The sequence below is a fragment of the Manis pentadactyla genome, chromosome 8 (assembly GCF_030020395.1).
Source record: "Manis pentadactyla isolate mManPen7 chromosome 8, mManPen7.hap1, whole genome shotgun sequence".
Lineage (NCBI taxonomy): Eukaryota > Metazoa > Chordata > Mammalia > Pholidota > Manidae > Manis > Manis pentadactyla.
In genome coordinates, this window is record NC_080026.1 from 116,414,126 (window position 1) to 116,440,722 (window position 26,597).

General features: G+C 49.8%; 1 protein-coding gene and 1 long non-coding RNA gene across 2 annotated transcripts in view; one reads left to right on the forward strand and one right to left on the reverse strand.

Annotated features, from left to right (window-relative positions):
* Positions 1-1,357, forward strand: part of LOC130684650 (uncharacterized) — a 1,490-nt gene extending 133 nt beyond the window's left edge. The window contains exon 2 of the long non-coding RNA XR_008999008.1: positions 1,231-1,357. This is a non-coding gene — a long non-coding RNA (uncharacterized LOC130684650). The remainder of the gene's footprint in view (positions 1-1,230) is intronic.
* The window catches only part of ITPRIP (inositol 1,4,5-trisphosphate receptor interacting protein), a 22,736-nt gene extending 3,429 nt beyond the window's left edge, over positions 1-19,307 (reverse strand). The window contains exon 1 of the mRNA XM_036906475.2: positions 18,391-19,307. The gene's annotated coding sequence lies outside the window, so the exon portion shown is untranslated. The remainder of the gene's footprint in view (positions 1-18,390) is intronic.
* Positions 19,308-26,597: the final 7,290 nt, after the last annotated feature.

Consider the following 26,597-nt stretch of genomic DNA (forward strand, 5'->3'; position numbering starts at 1 on the left):
AGCTCTGCTCCCACCCAACCCACTATCTCCTGTCCTGCTTCAGTCTAGTCCTGGGAACAAGAGCCCGAAGTTCTGCACCACCGATCCTGGCTGAACAGCCACTGTGGTGGATCTCTGTTCTGTATGTCCAGACATTCCTCTTTCTGGTAGCAGTACCCCATTTTGCCTGGGAATCAGCCTTTTTCTACTCCCAGTCCTTATGGCTTGGGTGGGGATAACCTTGCCCCAGCTCCAGGGACGAACATATGACTGTGGTCTAGGGTTTCCGAGGGAACAGGGAACAGCTGGTGGTGGCTCTGTAGCTGCCTCAAAGTAGGGGTCTGCCTGAAAAAGATGCCAACATAGAGGAAAGCAGTCTCCCAACCCCTGGATCCAGCTATGTCTGAAGCCATCACCTCTGAACTCTTTAGTCATACAAATCAGTAAATTCTCCTTTTTGTTTAAGTCAGTTTGAGTTATTTTTCCATCATTTGAAACCAAAAACAGTCCTGAATAAGCCATTCCCTTCTTCTCCTAGTGAATGCCTTGTGGTGAACACATTTTATTCAAGTCCTAGTGGAGAACAGGAGGGCTGGATTCCAAAGTCAGCCCTGTCACTGACTAGCTGTGTGACTTTGGGCATATTAAATCACCTCTCTGAGACTGTTTCCTTACTGCACCAGAGGAAAGCCACAGTACCCACAGGGTCACCACACTAATGGATGGATATCCACACAAACTGCATACACAGCACACTGAACGGCATACAGCATGTAGTCAATGAATAACAATGGTGTGAAGCAGTTTTGTTAACTGATCTTCCCCCACTGTAAACCTGTCCTTCTGATCTGGAAGTCTGTACCCCAAATTCAGACACTGACCTCCTGGGTCTTCATCCAGGACAATTTTGGAGACAACCAGAGTGACCAAGTCATTGATTTCCCTCTCTTGTGTCATCTGAACTTTAAATCTGATTTAATTGTGGAAGGAGACACTCCATTCCTCCAGGATAAAAGGATTTTTAGGTCTCAGGTGACTTCTGGGGAAGGGCTAACCCCTTATAATCCTTGCTGTTCAGACTGCGCACCTGCAATATCTCCTGGGAATTTGCTAGAAATGCAGAACCTCAGCTCCACTCCAGGCCTACTGAACCAGAATCTGCATTTTAATATCATCTTTAATACATTAAAGTCTCAGAGTCACAATCCCGCAGTGTTAGCCTGACATTACACCCTCTCCTCTCCCTGGCAGGTACTGTGGGAAACAACAATTGGCTTTTTCCACAATTGTTCTTTCCTGTCTGGGACCGCAGCTAAGAGAGCAAATGGCCACATGAGATCCTGGCTGGACAATAAAGTACACAGGAGAGTTCCTCCCACTGCCCCACTGACGCATGCCAACACATGCTGTTAGGAGCTACTGTGTATTTACTGAGCCCCATTCCCTGACCTTGAATTTGCACCCTAATAACCACCTGTTCTGATTCTTACCCTAATGGCACCAAGGAGCAGGTATTTGTCACCAGGTAAGGACCTCTGTAGATTCTACCCGGCAATGCCAGAATGCAGACGACCTGAGTGCCACACTTGGATAGAGCCTACTGCCGAGAAGCGGGTCCACACTGTACACAGCTGCATGCGTCAGGAGGAACCAAGAGGGCTGGGTGGAAGGGAGGTCCAGCAACAGCAGAATTCGGAAATATCCAGGCCTCAGAGGTGAACTCTGAGGCACTTTTGTGCTTCCACTTGAGGAGGAAACGGAGGACAGGAGAAAGTGGAGGAAGCCAGACTGGAAAGGGAGGGGGTGAGGAAAACGTGCAGGGGGCAGCCAGCCAGCTTTTCTTCCCTGAGACAAGGAGCAGCTTGCTAGATAATTGCAGAAACAGGTCAGCCCTGGCTTCTACATTAGTGAAACATCAATGGAAAGTTTTGCCAGCGTGGTCCGTGGCAAAGCCGCCAAGGCCGGCTCATCAGCGTGGACCAGAACGTTAAGACACAGGTGTGGCACACTCATTCTAGAATACCAGTCAGCAGCCAGTCTGGAGATAACTTGTGGATTTTGAGACCTTTTGGAGCCCCCATACCAAATGCAGCCACCTTCAGGCACAGCAGGTCCTGACAAGTCACATAATAGCTCTTGGGAACTCCCAGCCAGGAGGTCAGTTGCCATGTTAACTCCAGGTAGGATGACACCAACCGGGGTCAGGGGCCATTGCCAATCCCTATGCCTGGGGAGTCCCTCTCCTCTCTGACAGCCTCCCTAGGGCCACTTGTCCTGGTGGATGAAGGGCTGTAAAGGTCTCCTTGTACTGGGGCAGGCAAGGCTCAAGACTTCAGACTCCAAACCACATGCGGCAATCGACTGTGTGTGCAAGGGGCTAAGAGGACTCTGGAGGGGAGAGAAACTGGGTTGGAACCTAGCACGTGTACCTATTAGATATGTGACCTTGGACAAACCACTCCACTGCCCAGCACCTCAGTCTTTTCATCTGTAAAATGGGAATAAAACACCTGCTGTGGTAAAGCTTGAATGAGGTAATGCATATAAAGCCCTTAGCAAAATGCTTGCCCCTTGCATATATTTTCTCATAAAAGGATAGATGTGATGGGATGGGAATACGTAGATGAAGTTGCCTTCAGGTGTTCGTGACCACCACAGAAATGGCCCTACAAAGTACTCTGGAAAGACGCAGGAAGCTCCAGAAACACTGATAATAGTAGGGTTACAGACAAGAGGATGGGGGCCTGAGGGAAACGAGGCCACAAAGTACAAGAGGCCTAGGTTGTGGGTGAGTCACTTAGCTTCCCCAGGGCTCCAGCGCTTTATCTGTGAGAGGGAGCTAACAGCAGGCCCTCCTTCACAGGAAGGTTGGCTTAGAGGGTAACCCCTGTCAGGTGCTGAGCTCAGAGCTCTGCCCCAGCAGGCACCCTAAAAAACCAGCTCACCTTCAGCCCACATGGGTCTCTGTTTTCTCACGCTCCAAGCGTGCCAGCCCTGCCCAAGTCCTTGGGGCACGGAGGAGCACACGCTCAGAAGTGCTTCTGAAAGCACACGGTGCCCCTCCCAGGGTGCTGCCCCTTGACACGTCACTCCACCAACCCTACCCGCCCACAGCTGGGGAAGCCTTCAGAGCCCTGGATACTCCTGGAGGTTCAGTTCCCTCTGACTCCATCCTCAACTTTTAAATCATCGGCTCCCTCCCCGGGATCAGGTGGGGTCCCAGCTGCCACTTTGCTCCTTTTAACTTTGCACTCGCTGGCTGGCTTGCTCACGGCACCTTAGCGTATGCAGAACGGGTGGCTGCTCACTGCTTACCAGATGGTGCTGAGTTTGAATCCTCCCATTTCCCCTCCCCAGACTAAGTCACATGGACACTGTCCTGGGGGCCAGGGAGCGCAGAAGAATGAGGGAACAGAATCCGTGTGGTTTGACTTGCGGAGACCACAGGGACAGGGCAGGTCCCTGGGAGCCTCCCACAAAACCGTGGACACGCATGCACACCCTCTTCCCCAGCTGGAAGGACGTCTACCTCTGCCTTGGTCCAAGCTCTCATCTCTAACAAGGCTGCTCCACACATGTGATCTGAGACGTCCAGTTGGGTTTGGCTTTGGAAATAAACCTGGGTCACTCCCAGGGCTTTTGTCTGTCTGCTTGCCAGGAAGCCCACAGGAAATCTGCTTAGTTACTCTCCACCCCCGTCCTGCCCACAGAGCATGAGGGGGTCCATGCAGGCCACAGCTAAACTTAGCCTGGCAAAGGGCCAGGGTCTTGCGTCAGTAGACGCTGGGTAAGAGGGTATCCTCTGTTTGCCCTGGGCAGAGGGATGCAGGTGGTCAGCCCAGACCAATGGCTGTTCAGACCCTTACTCTGTGCCTGGCCAGAAGTCCCAGGTCCCGGAGCAAAAATCTAAATCTCCTGTCCTTGGGGTCCGTCATCTCTGGCGACACCAGAGCCCTTCGACACTGCCACCAGAGCCTTATTCAGTGAACGTCACTGAGAGTTGTCTAACAGCAGCACACTTCCGTTTATCAAGCCTTCACGAGGATGTGCTCGGTATGTGACCCTGTAACCTCAGTGGTGGGTGTTATCCCAGTTTCACAGATGCCCAAAAGACCAAGTAATTTTCCAGTCACACAACTAGAAAAGGCACATCTGGCCTGAGAGTCATTCTGTTGTGTCTGCTTCCACCTGCCAAGCCCAGGTTCTTTCCACTGTGCTAGTACTGCAGGGCCCAGAGATGAGTGCAGCCAGATTCTCAGCAGGAAAAACACCATAGCCGCCGTGGGGAGGCAACAGGCTATGAAAATGCAGAGGAAGAGTTTCTTTTCTGTTCTTTGGGGACCCCTCGTCTATAGACCGTCCCTGTGCCCACCTGATGGGGAGATCTGGGTGTGCAAGCCCTTGGTTCTATGTCAACCTCCGTCCAGACAGAATTCCCACAGCAAACCGGGAGCACTGCGAGCCTGTGTCCAGCCCCACAAAGTGTTCATCAACCCGCCTTCAGCTCTATCATCCACCTGCCCCCACCCAGGGCTGGCTCGGTGGCTTCTGCAGCAGGGGCACCCAGGACCCATTTCTCAGCAGCCCCGTAGGCCCCCTGGGACAGTGGTTCTCAAATGTGGTCCCCAACTCAACAGTACCAGCAACTTGGGAACTTGCTAGACAAGCAAATTTTAACATGCAATCTCAGACCTGATCATCAGAAACTCCAGGGCTGCGGCCCAACACCTGTGTGTTTAATGAGCCCACCAGGTGGTTCTAATGCACACTGAAGTCTGCGATCCACCCCTGGCCAAGCCAGGCAGGCTTCCAGGGAGGAGGAGGTGGGTTTCCCACAGTGTCGCTGCAGCCCAGATTCTGGAGCTTGCTGAAGGTTTGTCCCATGCCCAGCCTGTCGGATGCCATTAGCTCTGCTCATTACAACAGCAAAAAGCAGCCTGGGCCCTGGCGTCATCTTCAGAGCTAAAAGGAGCAGCTGATGTTTTTCCTTATGAAATGGGAAAAAGGAGGTGCGTCAGTGGCACTTGTAGTTCTGGCCCCATGGGGTTGCTGTGTCCCTTTCCCACTGCTTAGGTTCTGGGCCCTCTGAGAAAGAAGGGAGCAAGGGAGACCAAACTGTTGATAAGTTTGGGCTGAACCCCGACTGTGCACCTGGCCTGGAGCTGGAGTTTCACAGTCCCAGCTAATGCGGTATAGTTGTTTGGGGAAATAAAACCAGACGTTTAAGAAAGTCGGAGTTTAGAGCTGTACTAATCTAAGCCCCATTGTTTACAGATGAGTAAACAGGCCTAAAGAGAAGACACGCTTGACTGGGAGGGTGGGTGGAAGTGATCGTGGAGGGCTGGACATGACCTGTGGACCCCCTCAGGGACTCCCACCGAGATGGAAGAGGAGTGGGGAATGGTAAGCCATTTTTATCAGTAGTGGCATTTACATTTAGGTAGCTAAGTTCTCTGTGTGTGTTTTGCCATTTAATTTTCAGAACATCAGTTTGGCATTTGCAATATCCCTACCTTGTAAGGAGGCTGATAAGGAAGTCCCCTGGGTGGCTTCTCAAACTCCCTGTCTGCAGTGAGTGGGTTCCCCTCCCTCTGCTCTGCCAGGGGATGAGTGAGTCTTGCCAACTCTTCCTGCCTGGTGGCACCTCCCAGGCACCACTGCCAGGAGTGTCCAGCAAAACCATTCAGGTCTGCTGTCCTCCAAGCTTTCTAGCCTTGGAGAAGCAGGACTATAAGAATGCAGAGTACGAGTCTGACCCTGAATCTTGGTGTTGGAGTTTGGGCCCCATGAACAGTCTGTCTGAAGCCCCGGTGAGGCCCTTCTCCCATGGTCTGGCCTATCTTGCCTCATCCCCAATTCCACACTTCTCGGTAGTAGAGACTGTGGCCCACCCTGGAGTCAGACCAGATTTCCCGCCCATCGTCATTCAGATCCGGCTCCAAGGCCCCTCCTCTGGGGAGCCCGCCCCTTGTCTGCACTCCTGCAGGCCAGGCCACCTTCCTACTCTTTACTGTGTCAGGTCACCCACCAGTCCCTGCCTTCGCAGTCCCGGTTCCAGGGAGCTACAGAGGCTGAACATCTTCCTGCCTCCTCCAGGGCACCAGACTTGGGGCTGGCATGTTGCAGGAGCCCATGAGTCAGCAGGAGTTGACTTAGCACCCACTTGGGAGGAGATGGCCAGTTGTGGGAGTGATGTCTCCACAAACGCCTTCCTCTTCACCTAACTCAGGGCCAGGGACCGGCAGACTCAGCTCAGATGGTTCAGTAAGGGCAGCTCTGAACACATTACCACTCGACATGATTGGCTCCCGCCCTTCTGGGATGGAGAAGGGCCCTGCAGAGCCGGCCCACGCCCCAGCAAGGGCAAGGCCATATTGCTACCACTGGGCGTCTCTGGCTGAGGTCTCCTTATCTGCACCCCAAACAGGGACAGGGAGGGGTCAGGAGGACTATGGCAGGCCTCAGGTCTGGGTAGGAGAGGGAGGGGCAGGCAAAAAAGGAAGAGAGGAAAGAGGAAGGAAGAGGAACAACAACAAATTGAGAAAGTAGGTAGGAGGTGTGGTTCCGGGCCCCCAGCCCCTCCTCCCTTAGCATCTCTGCAGCCGCCCCTCCCCATGCCCAGTCACCTTCCAATCCGCACCCACTGGGCAGAACCTCTGTCTTGGCCTCCAGCCAGGCTCACCTTCCTCAGGTCTACAGTCCTCAAAGCCACTGGGCTCCCTCCCATACCTCCTTTCAAGTCACACCTCCTGGGGGCAGGGGTTGTTAAGCCAAATGCCAGGGAGAGGAGCACCCCTGCAGAAAACGGGCAAGACTGCAGGTGCTGGAGATCTAACTGGTAGGGTTGGGGTCAGCTGGGTCACACATGTTTTATCAAAGGGGCAGAGCCACCACATCACATGTTCTGTGCACCAAGAATAGCATCATCTTTTTTTCTATGAGAAGCCAGAAATCTAGATTATCAAAATCCCCCAATTTTACGTCACTGCTATAGCAAAAATTCATTAAAAATCATATGAGCCAAATAAAATATGTCAGTGTGCCACCTACAGCATGCATGCCCGGTCTACGGTCCCCTCCCCACGTCTGCTCTCCAGTCCCTGCTGCTCCCCACCCCTCCAAGCATTCCTCAAGCCTGCCCTTGACCCTGGACCCTCTTCACTGGTCCCCCTCAGTGATATCGCTACTTGCTATTCCTGTTGCATCCAACTCTGAAATACCCCCACTCTGGCCTGACCCTTCTCCCCAGACCCAGTCCTGACTGTGCTCCAGTGTCTCCCAGTTGGTCCCAGTAGCCGCCCTCAGAATGATCATTGCCAGTATTATGAGGCCTGTGTGCCAGGCCTGTGCTAGGGGCTACATGAAAGCCCTCCCTGTGGCCTCTCTGCGGACTAAGAGACCTTGTAGTCTAATGGGTATTACAGCACCAGGGAGTACTCGGTATTACCGTCTAAGGTCCCAGGGATTGGGGAACCAGACCCCACTGCCCCTCTCTAACCCTGGGGAGACCCCAGACTGACGGAGCAGAGACCTGGGCTCAGCAGGACCCAGGGTTCAAGACTGGGCCCTGGTGAGGGTGGGAGGAAGGCAGAGAGAGAGAGCGTGCAGAGAGGAGACCCCTGCCCCATGCCCGGCTGAGGTGGAGCCTGTGGGAAAGTGCACACTGTGAGAGGAGTGGCCTCCACACTAAGGTGAGGTCCTGCAGCTCTGCTGTCACATGGCCACACCTGCCAGTTTCACAGAGCACATCCGGTCACACCCCTGAAGGCATTAAATTTCCCCAGGCTCACTCTTGGAAGACGGAGTTTCCAAAATGTCACCAGAATGCCAACCCTGTCCTCTGGAGTGGGGTCACGTGGCTGGTCAGCCCAGATGCAGGAAGGACAGAGGCCAGGACTCTACCAGCAGGGATGGGAGAGCCTACATCCTTCCTGTCCCAGCTCCTCCATCAGCAGTTCACGCATGTCCCTTGACAAGCGAGGGATGGAGAAGGCAGGGAAGCCATCAGTATCCCAGGAGGGACACAGCATCCTTCTGTCCATGGTGCCTGACTTCCCCACTGCAGAGGCCCTGAGCTGCAGGGCGTCGAGGGAAATCAGTGTCTTGGGACAGAGAGACAGACATACTGAGGCCTGGTGTTGCAGAGGCTAAGGGACGACAAGGAGGCCTGAGCTCACAGAGACAAGGAAGGGCTCCCCTGAAAGCCCTGAGTCCAGGCCTACATCCCCTTTTCTCTCATTATTCTCCCTGGGCACCTCAAATCCAACCATCGCTGCACGGGTAAGTCCATGTGCTAATACCCAGGCCCTGTGAATGTGACCTTCTTTGGAAGGAAGCATCTTTACAGATGTAATTAAATTAAGGACCTTGAGATGAGCTCAGCTGGCATTACCCAGTGGGGCCTTAATCCAAGTAAGTATCCTTATAGAGAGACAGAAAAGGAAAAAATGGCAAAGAGGAGAAGGCGAGAGAAGCCGCAAGCAGAGGCTGGAGTGACACTACCACAGCCCGGGGATGGCTGGAGTCCTGGGAAGCTGGACAAGGAAAAGAAGTATTCTCCCGTAGAGCCTTAGGAGCGAGTGTGGCCCTGTGGGTACCTTGAATTCAGGCTTCTGACCTCAAGAACTTTGCAGGGAGACATTTCCGTTGTGTTCTGGCAACCCTGGCACACTAATGCAGTCTGAGAGTGAGATGCAACCTCCTGTCACCCAGCTTCCCCACTGACTGTCCCGTTTCTGCCTGGCATTGGCAGTCTCTGCAGCCTGGGGGTTCCATACTGACCGGGCTCCCCATCCTACTGGCAGTGGTATGGGCCTTTGGAATCAGCTCCTCTGAGCACTCATAATTCCCGGCCACCGCAGGTAGCCTCCTCGGCCCTGGAGGTCTCCCTTTCCCATTTCAGTGGGTTTCTGTTCCCAAGTGACATAGGTCAGAGCATTAAGCCTGATGTTCAAGGCCTGGCCCCAGCAAGCCACAGGTGACTCATCAGTTCCCTTCCCACCTGCCTGGCTACTTCAGATTATTGAGCATTCCCTGAACCTCTCATATACTCCCCCACCATTCCCTGTACCATGTCACACCTCACATCTCTGAAGCCAACACCCTACACCCAGGGGTCCTCACAGGGAGCACAAGAGCCTTCCAGACCCTTCCCCAACCCCCAACTCCTGAGACAAATGCTTCTTTCTTGAAAGGGGCAGAATAACAAAGGGAGGGAGATGGCATGTTTACTAAGCCCCTCTGAGCGCAGCATCTGGGGCCTTGTGCAGATGTGTGTCCAGACACAGCAGGCACCCTACAAAGGCTTACCCACCTCCCCATCCTTAGCTGCCGCACCTGCGTAGCAGCCCAAGGCGTGGAGGCCGAGCAGAAGCTTGAGGTCCCACCAGTAGGCAGAGAGCCGAGGAGCCACACGCACTTCTCGAAGCCCTTCCAGACCCACCGGCCCCCGGGCACCCGTCCTGCCCCTTCATCATAGTAGGCTGCCTGGGTCTGCTCTCACCCCACTGCCTTCCTGGGCGGTGAGCTCCTCCAGGGCCAGGGCGGGCTTGTCTGTCAGGACATCCCCAAAGAGTCTGATGGAGACCAAAAGGAGGGCTGCCTGCTCATTGCCCCGAGGCCCCACCAGCGCTTAAATCCTGTACTCCGGAGACTGGTTCTCAAAAGAAGGCCTTTACAAATGCCCTTCGTTCTCAGGAAGGATGTGTTTCCTGAAGCGAGTGTGCATCAGGGGGCCTCCTGTGACCCTGAGAGATTCCCACCTTGGGTTTCTAGACATGAAATCACGGGAGCATGTTAACGATACAAATGCAGCCTAACCATTTCCCACAGCGAAGCAGCCCTCACGTGCAGTCTGATGTTGGCTTGGCTTGAGCTAGTATTTCTCGTAATTTCCAGCAGCCCCAAGCTCCATGTCACCCTCAGAGCACTGGCAAGTAAGGAACATTAACATCCATCTCAGTTCAGGGGTACCAGGACTCCCCAAACCTGTCCCCATTCTTGCCCCACCACTGTGTTCTCTGACCCCTGCCTCTACACAGAGTAGCGAATACCAAGAACAGCCACACTTTCACTGTGGGGAGGGGAGGGCGGGAGGAAAGCAGGCTCCAGACAACAGCCAAAAGGGGCTTCATGGGGAGGGACTGGAGGGGGTGGAGTAGGAACCAGGGAGTAAATACAAAGGGAAACAAAGTGGAGACAAAGCGCTCCCTTGGCCACCCGCTTCCCCTCACACAGATGAGCTGGGGATGAAGGAATTAAAAAGACTGCTGGCACCACCTTCCTTGTGACCCTTAGATTGGAACAAGAGACCAGGTCAGAAAGTCAACCTGGCCTCTCAGGCACACGGAGGACGGCCCCCAGGGCTTTTCCACAGCCACAGCAAAAGGCCAGTTTCCCCACCGGCCCTCCCCACCCCACTGCCCACCCCCTGCCTCTTACTCATGTCCTGGCTTAGAGGGATGCTAGTCCCCAAACAGTGCAATCCTAGGCTCTCTCCCACTGTGGTCCCCTGAGGCTTGGGCGGTACCTGACACAAAGCCTGGGCTTCAGCTGGGCTGGAGAGAGGGGGAGAGGGGTGGGGAGGAAGGGAAGCCCTCTGGGCCTCACACACACACACACACACACACACACACACACACACACACACACACACACACACACACACACACACACACACACACACACACGGGGGGAGAGGGGTGGGGAGGAAGGGAAGCCCTCTGGGCCTCACACACACACACACACACACACACACACACACACACACACACACACTCACGTACTCAAGTTCTATGCCTGCTAAAATCTAAAAACCCTTTCATCTTAATAAAGGCGGACAGCAAGAGACACAAAGGCAAGAGGGAGGCCAACCCAGCTGTAAAAAACGTCAGGGTTTGTGGCTGGCTTCTCTGCTTGTGTTCTGGGCTGCTTGGGCCACACAACAGAGCCAGGCGTCAGCCTGCACTCCCACACCGGGGTCCCATTGGTTAGAGCAAACCAGTTCTCTTTCTCCTTGGAAAGCAGAGCACCTAGACACAAGGCCAGGAACAGTCAGCAAAATTACCCCCAGGATCATCCATGAATGCAGTCACACTTCCTGTGGCTGCACAAAATAACAACCTACAATCACAAGGTTTTCCAGCCATGGGGGTGGAGTGATGCTTGTGCTGTGCCGAGGCTGCACCTGGCACACAGGAGGTGTCCCTAAAGTACAGGTACACATGAGTGAGGCTGGGCAGCAAGCAGCCCTGCCTGCCACCAAGTTCCAAGTTGCAGGATATAAGTCCTGTTCCAAAACCACCCAGAAGGAAACAGCCCAAAGGTCTTCCGCTCAGAAGAGCTTAACACTTTGCAGAGGCTTAGCATACAGCAGGGAAGGAATGGGCCAAACTCTGCAATCAGAAGGCCTGAGTCTGAATCCTGACTGTCCCACTTGTGACAACAGTACCTACTTGATGGCATGGTAGTTGCATGGCCGTGCTCTGCACAGGATGTGACCGGCACTGATATTAGTGACAAGGCCAGGTCTCTTTTTTGCTGTGTTAAATCCTGCTTGGGAGCATCACAGGGACTCCTCTGGGAAGAAGAGGTGACCAACATCCCTGCCCAGGTCCAGAAGCCCAGGGCTATTGCTAAATTGCCTCCTCCACCTGCCCATTTCCTCCTAAAGGCTCCAGGGGCTGCCACAGAGGGAAGCAGGAAACATGGCACCTGGGACGCTCACAGCTCCCTCCCTCCCATCTGGCCGCATCCACACTGACACCTGCACAATTTCTGAGCACCTAGAAGGAGGAACCAGTGTTCATCTCTGATGCCTGGCATTAAAGATGCAGGCGCTCCAAGAATACTTGCTGAATGAATGAATGAATGGAGTCAGGACTGGGAAAAGAACCTCATCTCATTGCTTTTACTCCCAGGAAGAAGAACTTGAAATGGAAATGGAATGGAATTCTTAGATTATGTAACTTCTAAGTGTTTTTTTTTTTTCCTGGGAGGCATGCTGAAGTTGGACAAAGTGCTTACAGTGGTTGAGTGCCTTGGGAAATGTGAGCAAAAACCCTCCCAGACACAGCCCTTGGCCACTTTCGGTCTGGAGGGCCTTCATCTATCTGCAGGCTGACTTACTAGCAATGTTACCAACTAAATGACCTGGGAATGAACCCTGACAGAAGTTTATCTGACCACCCTCCCCGCTCCACCGGCCGCCTCTCCTCTTGACACCTACCTTTTTGTTCGAGAGTCTTACACAATCTGAAGATAAATGGAGGATTACAGGGCAAACTAAGAGAAGCAGCAGAGAAGCAGTTGGTAGAGTGATGAGCAATTCTCTCTTTCTGGAGAAAACCAGACAAGTCGCATGGCCCCAGCACCCCATGGGAGGGTTTAGTAAATAGCAAACAATGCACCTCATTTACTGAGATTTAAGCATTGTGCAAAATGCTTTACATGTATCATCCTCAAAGTAAACCTCTGAAAGAGGCACTGTACTCATTTTACACATAAGGAAACTGAGTCACAGAGTAGTTGAGGCCACTTACTCAACATCACAGAGCCAGGATTTGAACCCAGGAGTGTCCAACTTTCAAGCCCTTGGTCTTGCCATGATGCTGCGCTCAGTGACCTGGCATCTGTGAAACATCAGACGTGTGTCTATGGACTTCCCCTGGTATTGCTTAGGGAAAGGCAGGTGACAATTTAGGAGAAATATGGGCATGAAGCAGGGAAATGAGGTTTGAACTTGAGGCTCCTTCTGCCCAGAGGTTCTGGGAGTATGACCAGGGATATCTGAGATGGCTTTTTTTGCCGACAGGACGGGGCAGCCTTCTCTGCAGTGGATTAGAGAAAGGGAGTGAGGGGTCTTCTGATACTGGCTGGTGCATTTTGGGGTGAGGCATCTGGGAGGATATAGTATGGATGCCCTGGGAGCATTTTCGGGTGGCACACAGTGGTGGGGCCAAGGCATCCCCACTCTCTCCCTTTCCAGCACACACATGCAGTCCTGCCTCCTCGGTGACCCTGGAACAAATCTCAGCAAAGGACCTTTTCATGAACTTCAGGCGGGTCCCCTAACTGCTAGTAAGAAGCCTACTGAAGCAGGTTCCCAGGAGAACAGTTTGTTAGGAGCTTGTGGTTTTTGCACCAACACGCAGGGCCAAAATGATGACACCTACTCTTTGGTTTGAGGCAGGCTGGCAGGAGACTGTCCCGTGTCTGGTGCAGGGAAATGACCTGGAAGAAAGCAGGAACAGCCCAGGAGAGCTTCAAAGCTGAGCCCTCCTCCCACTGTGTTTCGAATTGGGAAGTGAGACATTTGAGAACTGTGGGGTTTGTGTTTTTTCTAGAGACTTCCATCTGAGGGTCTCAAAGTAGTCTGAATATTATCAGATACTGGCTATTACTAAACCCACCCAGTAAACAGAAGGGAATCTGAGCTCCACCTCCTGATATCACAGATTGAGTCCAGCAGGAGGGCACCTGGTGGGAGTGACGGCTGCCCGTTGTCCGCTCACCTCTGACACTCAGACTGGGGGATTCTCGTCTTTGGTAGGATACAGTTGACACCCTTGTTTGTCCTCTACCACCGCTCCCCAGATCTCGAGCATATCTCAAACACCTCCGAATTACTGCATGAACTACCTGGGAGGAAGGGATCCTGCAGGTTTAATTTAACCCAACTAGATGTCTAGGAGCCTGCTAGAGCTGGTGTGAGACCCTGCTTCCATTTCCAGTTGGCGCCTACTCTTGGGGCAGTGGATTCCAGGCATTCCTTCTCTTGGTGTGCATTCAAAACTCCATGAGGCCACCAGATCGCTAGCACAGCACCTTGCACATCATAGGTGCACAATAAATACTTGCTTCATTACAGAATGAAGGCTCTCTTTGACCCCCTGAGCCTCCCCACCCATCCAGTAAGGACATGCGCATCCTTGTCTCACTTTCCTTCGGGGGTGAGGGTGGAAAAGGGAAAGCCCATTTTCTAAGCTCCCCGTCACGGCTCCAGACTGCTCTTCCCCTTCTCCCGTCACATTCAGGCTGTAGAAAGGAGGCTCAGAGCCATGGAAGCTGCCAGAGGCCCTGGAAGAAGCTGTGCTTTGTTCCAGGTCACAGCTCAGAGAACTAAACAAGACTGCAGCTGTCTGCACTGCACTGTACTGTATTCCCTGCGGCCGACCCCAAGGCCTGAAGACCCTCCATCTGCCCTCTTTCCCTTGCCCACTCTCTGCCAGACACACCTGTGGTACTCCTCCTGTGCACCTTCCCTTCAATAGGCGTCTTACAGTTGGAGTGCTTCTTGTTCCTCCCTGTCTACCTTGAGGTGAAGGGTTCTTCTTGTTCCTCCCTGTCTACCTTGAGGTGAAGGGTGGTTCTGGTTCCTCCCTGTTTACCTTGAGGTGAAGGGTGCTTCTTGTTCCTCTCTGTCTACGTTGAAGTGAAGGGGTTGCCTTGGCAACAGTGATGTCCCTTGTGAGGTGCTTGCATTCCACTGATGTCACAGAGTAGGCCACACCGATGGAGGGGGGATGCACATTCTACAGGAAAAATTCACAGACCCCCCAAACCGCTGAGGAGGATCCTGCAGACCTCTTGGGCACTCCAAAATGACCCGCCTTCGTCTTCTAGAAAAACTTCCCTCCTCTCTGTCCCCTCTGGCTGCCTGTGCAGGACATGCATCAAACCTGACTTTCCCTTTCCAAGAGTTGGCCAAAAAGTCAGGACAAGCAGCTTTGTCCTCCACTCTGAACAAACCAAGTGCAAGAGAAACGATAACTCCTTCCTTCTCACCATCTGAGGCAGTCTGGGTCCCCAGTGCCTTGCCCTTTCCCCAAGCTTTAGAGGAGGGAGCAGTGGCACTGATGGGGACGTTGGGGGCCCAATTCAGTAGAGAATATAGATCCTTTATTTACCACTGTTGTCTTGCAAATTAATAAACTAGCATTGTTTTGTATACCCAGTTCTGGGAACTTGTTGAGGTGGCTCAGTAGCCCAAGTCCAAACTATCCTGAAAATACTGGAGGTAAAGTTTCTCTGAGTGGGCACAGCTAAAAGCCAGACCCTGGGACAGTAGACATGACCCAGGTAAACACCACCTTTAATGGGAAATCTGCTGGGCACCAGCTGGCCCTGCCCAGGGGACATCGATACATCTTAGTAGCTGAGAAGCTTAGTTTGTTTAAAATACCGACTATAGACTGTAGTAGTAATATGCTCTACTCTGTTCTAGCCAATTAAATGCTGAGATATAAAGGGTGGAAAGTAAGTGATCATACATAATGGAGCTGTGAAATGGAGTTTTGGGAAAGGTTTCCTGAATGAGCTTGGGAAGGACATTTGTGGGTGAACAGGACCTGGATGGGGAAGGGAAGAGGGCACACATAGGGACTGGGGGGTTGGAAGCTGTCTGGACCCTCTCCACCTTGTTCCACTTCTGGGGACATTCTCTGCTTAGGTGAGGGGCCCTGCATAGCTGTGGTCTCCCCCATCCCACCACACACATCATACCAGAAGGCACTTACTCATCACCCTCATGCCAGGCCACGAACTGGATTTGCCACCCCACACCGCCCAGTGATTAAATAGGAAAGACATTAGATGCTGGGGCTCAGTCTCCCATCAGCTATCAAAGCCAGACTTGCTCTTTCTTTCTTTGCTCTCTGCTGCCAGATAAGTTTTCCATTTTTCCCTTGGAGCTGAGAGCAGGTATTCTCTTCTTTTAACAAAGAAAGGAAAAGGCAACAGCTCTTCCTTCCTTCCCACTAGTGCTGTCAACCAAACTAGCTTTTAAAGTTCAACCTGACTTCTTGCTCTGTGAATGCTTAGTGATTGGGTCTCAGCCTCCTGGCTCCTAAACATTTTCCTCTGTGCCTTAGTTTCCTCATATATACAATGGGGATAGCAATATTTCACAGGGCTATGTTGAAGATTAAGTGAGTTAATACCGGCAAAGTGATTTTGGAAAAAGAGCCTGGCAAATATTAAGTCCTCAATAATTTTTGGTTATTGGGGCTGCAGTGTACGGTTGTACAGGTGATGTACTGTTCAAGAACATGTTGCTGGGGGACGGCAAGGACGAATGCAGTTCACATACCGCTTGCCCAGCTGGTGCTTTGGTTACGTGCACCCAGGTGGGCCCTAAGCTGACATCCTAAATAGCAGCAAAGTGCTACCCTTTTGCTGAGCAGAACCTTGATCTAACTCACACAAGGTATGGAATAGGCTAATAGCAGCGTAGGATGTTATTATTATCAGTCCTGGGCATTCTCATGGCTATTTCCCCTTCCCAGCAAGACTGGTTTAGAAGGGGGTCCATGATGGACTTGTCTCAGCCATAAATAAGGTCCTGCTCCTCAACTTACCAGCACACTTGGAGTATTTGCCCCTCATTTAGGTACTTCTTGGTTAAATCCTTTTCCAAAAGCCCCACAGGCTGCCCTACTACCTCATACCTACAGAGAGGACTCAGCCCCAAACAAAGCCACAGGTTTTTGGACTCTGAAGGGATTCTCTCCTTCATAATTGTGATGGCCACCTGTCTGTTGGCAGTAATGGGCAGTGCCTTACCTAGTGAGGAGCTCTAGACCACAGCCATGTCCCCCAAGGCTTTTTACCCCTGGAGCACATATTGCCAGATCGTTCCCTTCTCCCTCACAAGATGCACTTTCCAGACCCTCCAATCTATGCCATCCCCTCTCCTCTGTACAAGTTCCTCTGGCTGTGGTGTTCCCAGCAAGAAATGGCATGGACAACTGGCCTGGTGCAGTGCTTTTCCCAGGCTCTGTGCACAGGGTGCTTGTCACTGCTTCCCAGTGGGAATGTGCACCCCCTCCATCAGACAGAATCCCCCAACCTTCTTTACTGACCCAATGGGGTCCAAGAAGGGAAAAATCCAAAATCAGGTTCCTCCAGACAAGACCTTTTCAGGTGAGCAATTTTGCCAAAAGCCTCTCCTGTTCCTCCCCTTATTGCCCTCTGATAAAAAGTTCATCCACACACCTTCATCTTTGTTTCCCCTTCCTGGTAAGGTCACAACTTCTGGAATAATGGCATCGGGTTAAGAGTTCAGCTCTTACCCCCTGAAAGCTGGAACATGAAATTGCTGCATCTTTCAAAATTATAGAGCTAGAGGATGGCATTAGAAAAAAAGCCTTTACATCCACCCAGGGAGCGTGGAGAGTCAGTATAAGTACTTCATGGTTACCCACAAGCGGAAAGTATGAGGAAAGAATGGCCTGGAGCAGCAGCACACAGGGAATTAGCAAACAATGAAAGGCACTGAGGCACATAGGCTGGTAGGACTGGTAGGACTCCACAGCACAGCCTATTATGTTATTAATGAAGAGGTGAATGGCAGCAATTCTCCCTGTGTAGGCCTTGCCATTTTTATGGCTAACCTAGACCTGTGTCAGCACTGGCCACAGATAAGCGTTACCTGGCAGGGCCTCTGAGATGGAACTGCTTTGTAATAGGGCAGGGCCCTGCGTCAGACACAAAAGAGGAACAGGAAAATAGGGCTCTGAAACTGATTGAGATCCTCAAAACCAGGGTCCAGGGTCTGCCAGTATCTGGTGCTCTTCTAGCTTTGAAGAGGGGCCCTTCCATAACAGATGATACAAAAGGCAAAGTGCGGTCCCTGAGAGGTTCAGTCAAATTATTTTCCCTTCCTGGGCAGCAGCATTTTTGTTTTTAAAGAGAACATTTCAGATGGGAAGCTGTCCCTAGGGCTTCGGAGCCCCCTCACCTGGCGGCCAGGAAGGACGGGATTAGGGGTCAGGTGGCAGAGACTATTTGCAGCCACAAGAGAAAGTTCTGGACTGCGTGGGGTGTCCTCCACGAATAGTTCTGAAAGAGGAAGGGGCGGCGGAGGTTATCCTGCCTCAGCAACCTCAATAGCTTCACTACCTTAAGCGGAGAGAAAAGAAGCTTCACTCCTACCCCCTCCTCCTTCCAGGAGGGGAAGGAAGGCGGGAAGGGGGCTGGCTAAGAAGCTGGATGACCCAGCCAGTCTTTCTACCCCACTACTGTGCTCAGAAGTACTAATCAAAAGTAACGGACCGTCCGGCCGGTAGGAACAAAAGCGTGGTCCCGCTCGGGGCGCCTGAAGGAGGAGCTGCCCATCGCACGGGCTGCAGCGAAGTGCCCCGGGTCTCCGCGGCCCGCGCCAGAGCCGAGAGCGGAGCGCAGTACCTGCGCCGGGCGAGGCGGCAGAGCGAGCCCCAGAGGCCGAAGCGCCCGTGCACGGGCCTGACGACGGGGTCTCCAAGTCAGCCCCAACCTGGGGGCCGAGCCGCCGCCGCCCGCGATCCCGGCCCAGCCCACGCGCCCTCGCTCCACCCAGCCCGTCTCCGCAGCGCCCTTCTTACTTCCAGCGCGCGAGGTGGACGCAGAGCCCCCGGCTGCTGACCCGGGACTTACCTCCGTCTTCGTCCCGCTCCCCGTGGCGGGAAGGACGCGCAAGCCCAGGCTGCACGCGCGGGTCCCTGGGCCGGGTCGCCGCGGTTCTACCGCGGCTGCGGCGGAGCGTCCGGCCAGGCAGTTAGAGGGCCAGGGGCGGCGATGCCCCAGCCGGCTCCCGCCCTCGGGCCTCCATCCGCGTGGCTCTAATGGGCCCCGGAGTTACTCATTTCCTGATGTCACCGAAACTTTTACCTCCTTATGAGAACAAAACACCCGCCTCTACTCCGGGCTGCGCAAGCTCCTTAAGGAGGACCGTGTGGGTTAGGGGGCCCGGGCCGCGTCCGCCGAGGAGGGCTGCCCGCCGACCCCCCAGGAAGCCCAGGGAGGACAGCGGAGCTGGGGGCGGACGTGGCGAGACTGCGGACCCGTACGGTAACCCGGAGAGCGGGCCAGCAGTCGGCGAGGACGCCCTTAAAAGTCGGCCCTGGGCGGCGGAAGTGAAGGCGTTCAGGCCCCGCGAGTACTGCGCGCTACCCCGCGCGCGTTTTACAAGCGGGAGGACTCCAGGGCCACCGAGTTGGTCCTCTGGAGGGAAATATACGTCGAGCCACAATGCCGGGCCTTTTCTCTTTCGAATCTTGAGTGGATTAAAACAACTCAGCAGATTTAATGATACGTGAATGCGCCCTGCCTTTCTCTCTCGATGTCCAGGCACACGGGAGGATGGTGAGCAAACGCTTTCCTCTATGGCGTCGCTGAAGTGACTGAAGCCTGTGTCCGGCGTGAAGTTAGTCAGACCCTGTTTTAGACCCGAGGGAACCGGGACCGCGACGGTTAACTGCAGCTGTGCCACGACCTGCTGCCTTCCCTTTGTGACCTGCCCCAGCCCCGCAGCCCTTGGATGTGGACCGGAAGGCCTTAAATAATTCCTACATTAAATGGCTTCGAGGGCATCAAACGCCATTGAGAGCCCCCTGGGGAAGTTACGGCAACTCGCCCAAGTGATCATCACCGTCGCTATTGCTGTTGGCTCTTAGAGCACCTTCTCTTCTCCTCCTCAAGCCCAACAAGGCACTTTAACACTCGCCTGGAAGACATTAGGCCTCTGAAAGATAAACAGGCTGTGAGGAAAAGTTCTAAAAATAGACTCCCTGGCCCTGGCCCAGATGACTCTTGTTGTCGAGCTTCTGCTGCCGCTATTAGGCCTTTCCTTACATCAGGGGCAGTTATAGCAGAGTTTGGGGGGCTGTGGGGACAGATGGGTGATCTAGGGAAACAACGTGTGGAATAACTGTGTATTTCCAAGATGTCTGCAAAAGTTGGATGGGTGGGATATACTCACCCAAACCCCAAAGCAGGTGGGGGGAGACTTCTGGGAGAGAGGGACTCTGGACTAAGCACTGCTACACTGCCTTATAGTCCTTGGGGTAAGAGTTCAGGCTTACCTATGCTGCAATGCCAAGGTTAGTGCTTAAATGCTCTCTAGAATTGTCACCCTGTGCACAAAGTTGCTTCAGCAATTTTTAACTGGCTGTGTATATTTATTTATATAAGGAACATTTACTAGATTTGTTTTTCTTTTAAACCTAATGATTTCACTCTGTGACCTGATGGTCACTTTCATTGGCCACCCTCTGCTCCAGCACAAGGTCCACTGCCCTAACCTAGCACATAGGCCATTCACGAGGCCTCTACTTATCCTGCCAACCTAGTATCTCACTGCATTTCCACTCCAAACTCCTTGCAGTTCTGTGATAATGTGTTTTTTCCTCTCTGGATATTTATACGTGGTCTATCTTTTGTCTGCAACCTTCACCCCACCTCTTTGTACAACTTGTCTGTCGCCTTAAATGCATATTTTTTTCTTGCTTGGCTAATGTGTGCTCAGTGTTAAGGTCTTGGTGATTTTTCTTCCAGGAAGGCTTCCTTGAACCCTGATGCATAACCCCCAATCGCCCTTGCTCTCCCCTTCCCTCCCCTGGTGCTTATTCTTAGAAAAGGTTTTTAAGAAACTGGACAGTACAAAGATTCAACTTCTGGGAACCTGAGGGGACAAGAAGTAAGGGAAGCTTTGTTTCTAACACAAAACTGCTGAAAAAAAAAATCAGTTGAAAGAAAGAAAGAAAGGGGGATCTCTAGGTGTAAGACAGAAAGAGGGAACTCAAAAGCACATAGGGATATTTGACATGAATATAAGCCCAAGTGGCTAAGGACTGGAGGTTAGTACCCATCCAGGCTTTGAGTTCTAGAAAGGCAGAGATCTGGACTTGAGACTCCTACCAAAAGCTGGGACCCTGAAAAGGATCTTCATGACTGAAGGCTAGAGAAAAAAATTTCTCTCATTTGTCCAGGGCCACAGCTAGGAAGTTTTTATTTTGTCTGGGGTTCTGGATGAATTGAAAAATGTCTGCTATGTAAGTTGAAACCACTAGCCTGCCTATGGCAATGCTCAGGTGTGAGGTTCCAATTTACTTCAAGGAATAGTAGAGAGCATAAAAACTGGTTATAAAGTGGTGAATTCCCTTGGTCCTGTCAGCAGCAAAAGCAAACCCCAGTTGTTTATTCTGATCTCTCACAGACTAAACAATCCCCATTGAAGATGAGCTTATACTAAGAAATTATAAAACAAATCAGGAAATGAACCACATGAGTGATGGTATGGGTAGATGTAATAAACCAGAGAATTAGCCACTCCAGAATTTGAGACAGTAGAACAATTTGAAAAAGACTGTAAAAGAGTTGTATTCAAAATAATTGAGACAAAATGATAGAACATGACTCTATGAAAAAAGATAGGCAAATTTGAAAAAGTACATTATGTAGAAATAAAAAGTTTAGTCATTACATTAAAAACACCTCAATGGTTGGAATTCTTTTTTTATTAAGGCAATGATACTCTTATCAGTCAAAATCCAGTGAAAGCAACTCATTAAAAAGGGAAAAATAAAGAAAAGTAGCATACTAATCTCATTTATGGTTCTGAAATTCTAATTAAAAAATTAACACAATTCCAGCAATACATCAAAAGAATGTGACATCACAAATAGATCAAAAAAGAAAAATTGAAAGATCATCACCAAAGATACTGAAGAGTGAAAAAAATGAAGGGTGGAGTTCAGCTCCAAAGCCAGGATTATGCTTAATGGGAAATACTAGAAACCTTCATGTTCAAGTTAGCACAAGATAAGGATGTCCTCTTTCATCTCTTTCTCTTTCTTTTTTTTTAACTTTGTGTATTGGGAATGTATTTTGTTGCCAGTAATAGAATACTTGACTGTAATTTTATATGTGTTCAAGATGACGAGGCTTAAACAAATAGGGGGTTATTTTTTCTCAGAGGGGAATCTGTATGTAGGTGGCTACTTTGGTTGAATGCGTTGATAGTTTTGTGTCTGGTCAAAGGTTAGGTACACTTATATGTACATTGGTACATATTGCAAAATTGTCCCCCATAGATGTGTCACCAATTTAGACTCCAGTCAAGTATGAGAATGCCTATTTCCCCACATCATTTATACCATCACTATTTCCTAACTTTAATTGGTTTGGTTCTTTTGTAGGTGAAAAGATAGCTCAATGTCTTAACATACATTTCTTTAATTAGAAGTGAGGCTGAATGGAACTTTATTAATGGCCATTTTTATTGCTTTATTTGTGAAGAGTCACAGTTATAACTTGACCTACTTTTTTGTTGGCTTGTTTTCCTTTGTATGTGTGAAAGTAAATGGAACTTCTGTCATGCAGAGGTGCTACATGTGGCATCAAAGTCCACTGTGGAATGTGACTTATGACCAACATCAGACTGCTCAATTACAGGGCAGCCTCACGCTCTACTTTGTAGTCAAGGACATTGGAAATAAACCAGATAAACGTGGGGACAGATTTCCTGTTCAGCCCCAGCTGTGATTATCTCAGTTAGAATGCATGCCAGTGGGAGAGATAGGCTACCAATGCTAGTCATTAAGGGTCCGATGGAGGGAAACAAAGAGCATTTTCTTTGATTTGGTCAATTTTTTACCATCCTGAATTCACCTATGGGTGCAATTTCAAGAGATAATAACAGGTTGGCTTAAAGAGTTTTTCACTGGAACTGGCTGCTTTGCTGAGACCACAAATGTGTCGGTTGAACAGGATGGACTGTTGGCATGGGATTCTTTCTTTCCTGTGGTCTGTGCTGGGACTGCTCCCCAAATCTAGGAATATTGGAGACAGCAGGACATTTAGAGATAATTTACCAGCAAAAATGAAGCCCAGAGAAGGTAGGTCACATACTCCAGGTCTCATTATTGGCTAGTGACAATATAATAATAGTTAGAACTCACCCTAAATCCTAGGTATTGCTCTAAGCATTTACAACTCATTTAATTCTCATAGTAACCCCTATCGTTAGATATCGTTAGCATTCCCATTTAACAGATGAAGAAACTGAGGCCCAGAGAGGCTAAGTAATTTTTGCCCAAGGTCACACAGCTAGTAAGTGGGAAGTCAGGATTTGAGTCAGGCACTTTAGCTCCAGAATCTGGCCCTTAATGTTTTTGTTTAAAGTAAATCCCCTTCTAATGCACAACTATGCTGAATTTCCCCAAGAATGAGATTGCAATAGTTAGGATGTTTTTTGAAATCTCTTGAAAATACATTTGCCTGAAAACCCAGTATGCTCACACATACAAATGCACTATAATTGAAAGAAAGATTCCTTGAAAACAATCCTTATTACTATATGTGATACACTCTAGGATGTTCCTCCTTCTTTTTTCTCTTCCCATCTCTTTCCTTTTCTTGAAAAAAAAAAGCAGGCCACAACACTCTAATTTAGAGTCATGATCCATAGTTTGAAAAAATGCTTCTTTAAAACACTCTTCTAGCTCACATCTCGGTTATGAAAGCTGTTAGTGATTTATATGTGTCAAATTTCCATCCAGACACGCCACTTGGAGTGGGAAAGACTCAGATAATTTCTATCAAGCTTGTTTCTTGCTCTCCCTGTAGCTAATGTTTAAAGTATCATTGCTCTCCCTGTAGCTAATGTTTAAAGGTGGTACACTGAGGCTTTAAGACAAATCACCATGCTGCAACCTAAGAAAACCTTCATTCACTCATTCATCCCTTCATTCAAATGATAAATATTTGGGCATCTACTGTCTGCCAGGCATCGTGGTAAATCAGGAGCTGGCAAACTGGCTGGCAGGCCAACTGCACAGCACCACCTGTTTTGGTAAATAAGGTTTTACTGATTCACATTCATACCCATTTATTTATGTATTGTCTATGGCTGCTTTTGTGCTACAAAGGCAAAGTCCAGTAGCTGCCACAGAAATCATGTGGCCTGTGAAGCCCCAAATATTTCTTAATCTGGTCCTTTACAGAAAAAGTTTGTAGACTCTGGTGCTAGATTCTAAAATATGTTAATTTTTACATCTAAAAATGTTCATTTTAGACATGTGTCTGCCATCCTGAAGGCTTCAATTGTCTCTGCTTGGCTTAAATTGCCTTTTAGGCTCCTTGCTTGGGGAGGATTGTCAAGACCCTTGCCTCCCTCGCATCGCCTCGGAGAACACCTGTTCACAGTGGATGCTCTGTGGGCATTTGCTGCTGCTGAAATTATTCAGTATATTTTGGAAAGAAAGCAACCTAGCTATGGGGTAGAAAAGAGTGCATAGCAGAAAGTTTCACTTTATAGATGCCTATCTTTGCTGCTATGAGAATTGAGTCATCCAACTTTTATTAAGTACCTGCTGTGCATCCATCCCTGTGGGTAAGAAAAAAGACTTGGTTCAAGCTTTGGTGCTTGTATCAAGGATGAGGAGAGAAAGGAGATAAACACATTTTCTTCTTGTGTGTACTTGGAGATCAGTTTGTTTAACTACCTTAAAATCTTTTTTTTTTTAATCTGGGACATTTAATTTCTTAATTGCCTTTCAAGAGATTATTGCTGCAATTCAGAAGGGAGCACTGAGATAGGAATAGAAAGGTTAAAGACAGAAAAGATTTTAAAAGAGTCAAGTACCATTTTCCAAGTGTAAAACTTGCTAAGAGTAAAAACTGGCAAAACTCACATGCTACTTCAAATGCAGAAGTAAAACAGCTTAGTTTTTGCAGAAGTCAGTGGGACTAACTACCTTAAAATCTTGAATGTTTGTGGTCCAATAGCTTATAACTTCTCTTAGTCACTAATCATGTCCAAGAGTAATTGCTGTGTGCCTGAGTGTATAAACTAATTGTATTTCTCCTTCCTTCCTTTATCGACTTTTCTATTCTGACTGTTTTTATGGGTCAGCACTGTAGATTATATTAAAGAAAAGACTGGTCATTCTAGTCTAGTGGAGGAGACATAGAAATAGACCCATTATTATGTTATAGTGTATTGATAGAGGGACTCAGGTTTTCCACCATCATAGAGAAGTTCCTAACTGGGGAAGACTTCCTGGAGGAGGTGATACCGAACTGAGTCTTAAAAAGCTAACTGGACAAAGAAGGAGACATAGGATATTCTAGACAAGGGATCAATGTATGTAAAGTTTAGCAGTGTTTAAAAATATTGTGTTTTCATGGAATAGTAGAAATGAGAACATTGACCCACCATCAGAGAGCTTTGTGCTTTGATTTCTAGAAATTTTATTTATTCACTTATTTACTTACCCATTTATGTATTCAATTTATGTATTCCTGTGTAGTGGGGAAAGGTTGTGTGGGGCTACTCAGTATTTTTAAATAATCTGGTTAGTTTTAGCTGGTTAGTTTGTGTAAGTCCTCCCTACCTTTAGGTCAAACATCAAACTGCAACCTTGGCCTGGCCTCTTGGGCAAGAAGCACAAATTGAATGAGCTAGCCTAACCAGCCTTACCCAAAAGTAATCTGGGAAAGAGCAGTTGCTGCAAAGCCAAAAAATTCAAGGCAGGTTGGATGGCAGGGTGGTTGTGACACTGCCATCCCCTTCTGGTAAAAATGTGATCTTTCAGTCTTCTTAATAATTCCGCCCAAGTTTGTTGCTTTCTCTGGTATCAAGAGGGCAGTTTGTATGGAGAGCCTTTGGGAACTGATGTCAGATGTTCAACAAATGTTCTGTTAGGTCTGCAGCACTCTGGAAGGGAGCAGATTAAAGGAATAAAATATGGCCCAAACAGTTTTGCAGAGCACCAGCCAGCTGGGACTCTGCTCTGTCATCTAAGGTGAGCATGGGGTCAGGTGATAAATGATAACAATTTTCTGCAACATGTGGGCTTTTAATCTTCCCAACAGCCTGGAGGAGGAATGTTGGTTATGATGACTGGAGCAGTTTTTACCATGTTGTTTAGGGTCCCAAATGCAGTTTTTGGATTTCATGGATACAAAATTCAGTGATATCATAAGAATGCTTATAGAAACAGGACCTGTGTTGTTAGGGCTTTTGTTTTTTGTTTGTTTGTTTTGGGCATATAAGCAATGGAAACCAATTTGAACTAGCTTAAACAAATAAGGTGAATTTGTTAGGAGGATGCAAAGTAGCTAGCAGAACCCTAGATCATAGGTGTTGCTGGGCCTCCCTAGGGACTGTGACCAGGCTCCAAGGAAGTCCCTTTGCCCCCAACAATCTCTTTGGCTCTTGGGCCTGTGGATTCCCCTCCTTGTTCATTTGCTTTATTCTTCCCTCTCTGCAAACTACCTTTCCCTGCCTTCCCTAGGTTTTACATACTCAGTTCCAGGTCCCAGCAATGAATGGCTTGCAACTCTTAGTCTTGATTATAAATCCCCAGGAAAAATAATGGAACTGACTTCATGTGGGTCAGGTCTCCACCCCTGACCCTTTTAGCCACGGTTGTTAGGGAGGCAGATGGGGCCTTCTAGAACATTTTGGTTTTAGGAGGAACATACTTTCGAGTGGGAGTTACTAGTCTCAGAGAAGGGGATTATGGACTGTGTGGACTCCCTGCAGATTGCCTCCAGGACCCCTCTGATCTCCATTAGAGGAGTAGGTTTCTTTTAGGGCACAGTTGCTTTGTGGTGAAGGCTGGCAATGTCTACGTAGGACTGTGTGTCAGTATTTCTTTCTGCTTTCTGGAGTTTCACTTTATCTCCTCACTGGGTGGGTGCTCCTGAAGAGGGGGGCACTGTGTATATAATGGTGTTTGTATTACTGAGTCACAGCACACAGCTTAGAGTCCTAGGAGGTTGCTATAGGAGGCACTTATAACAGGTTTAAACAGGAGCTTTGCAAAGGTTTAAAAAAACAGGAGCTTTTACACTGG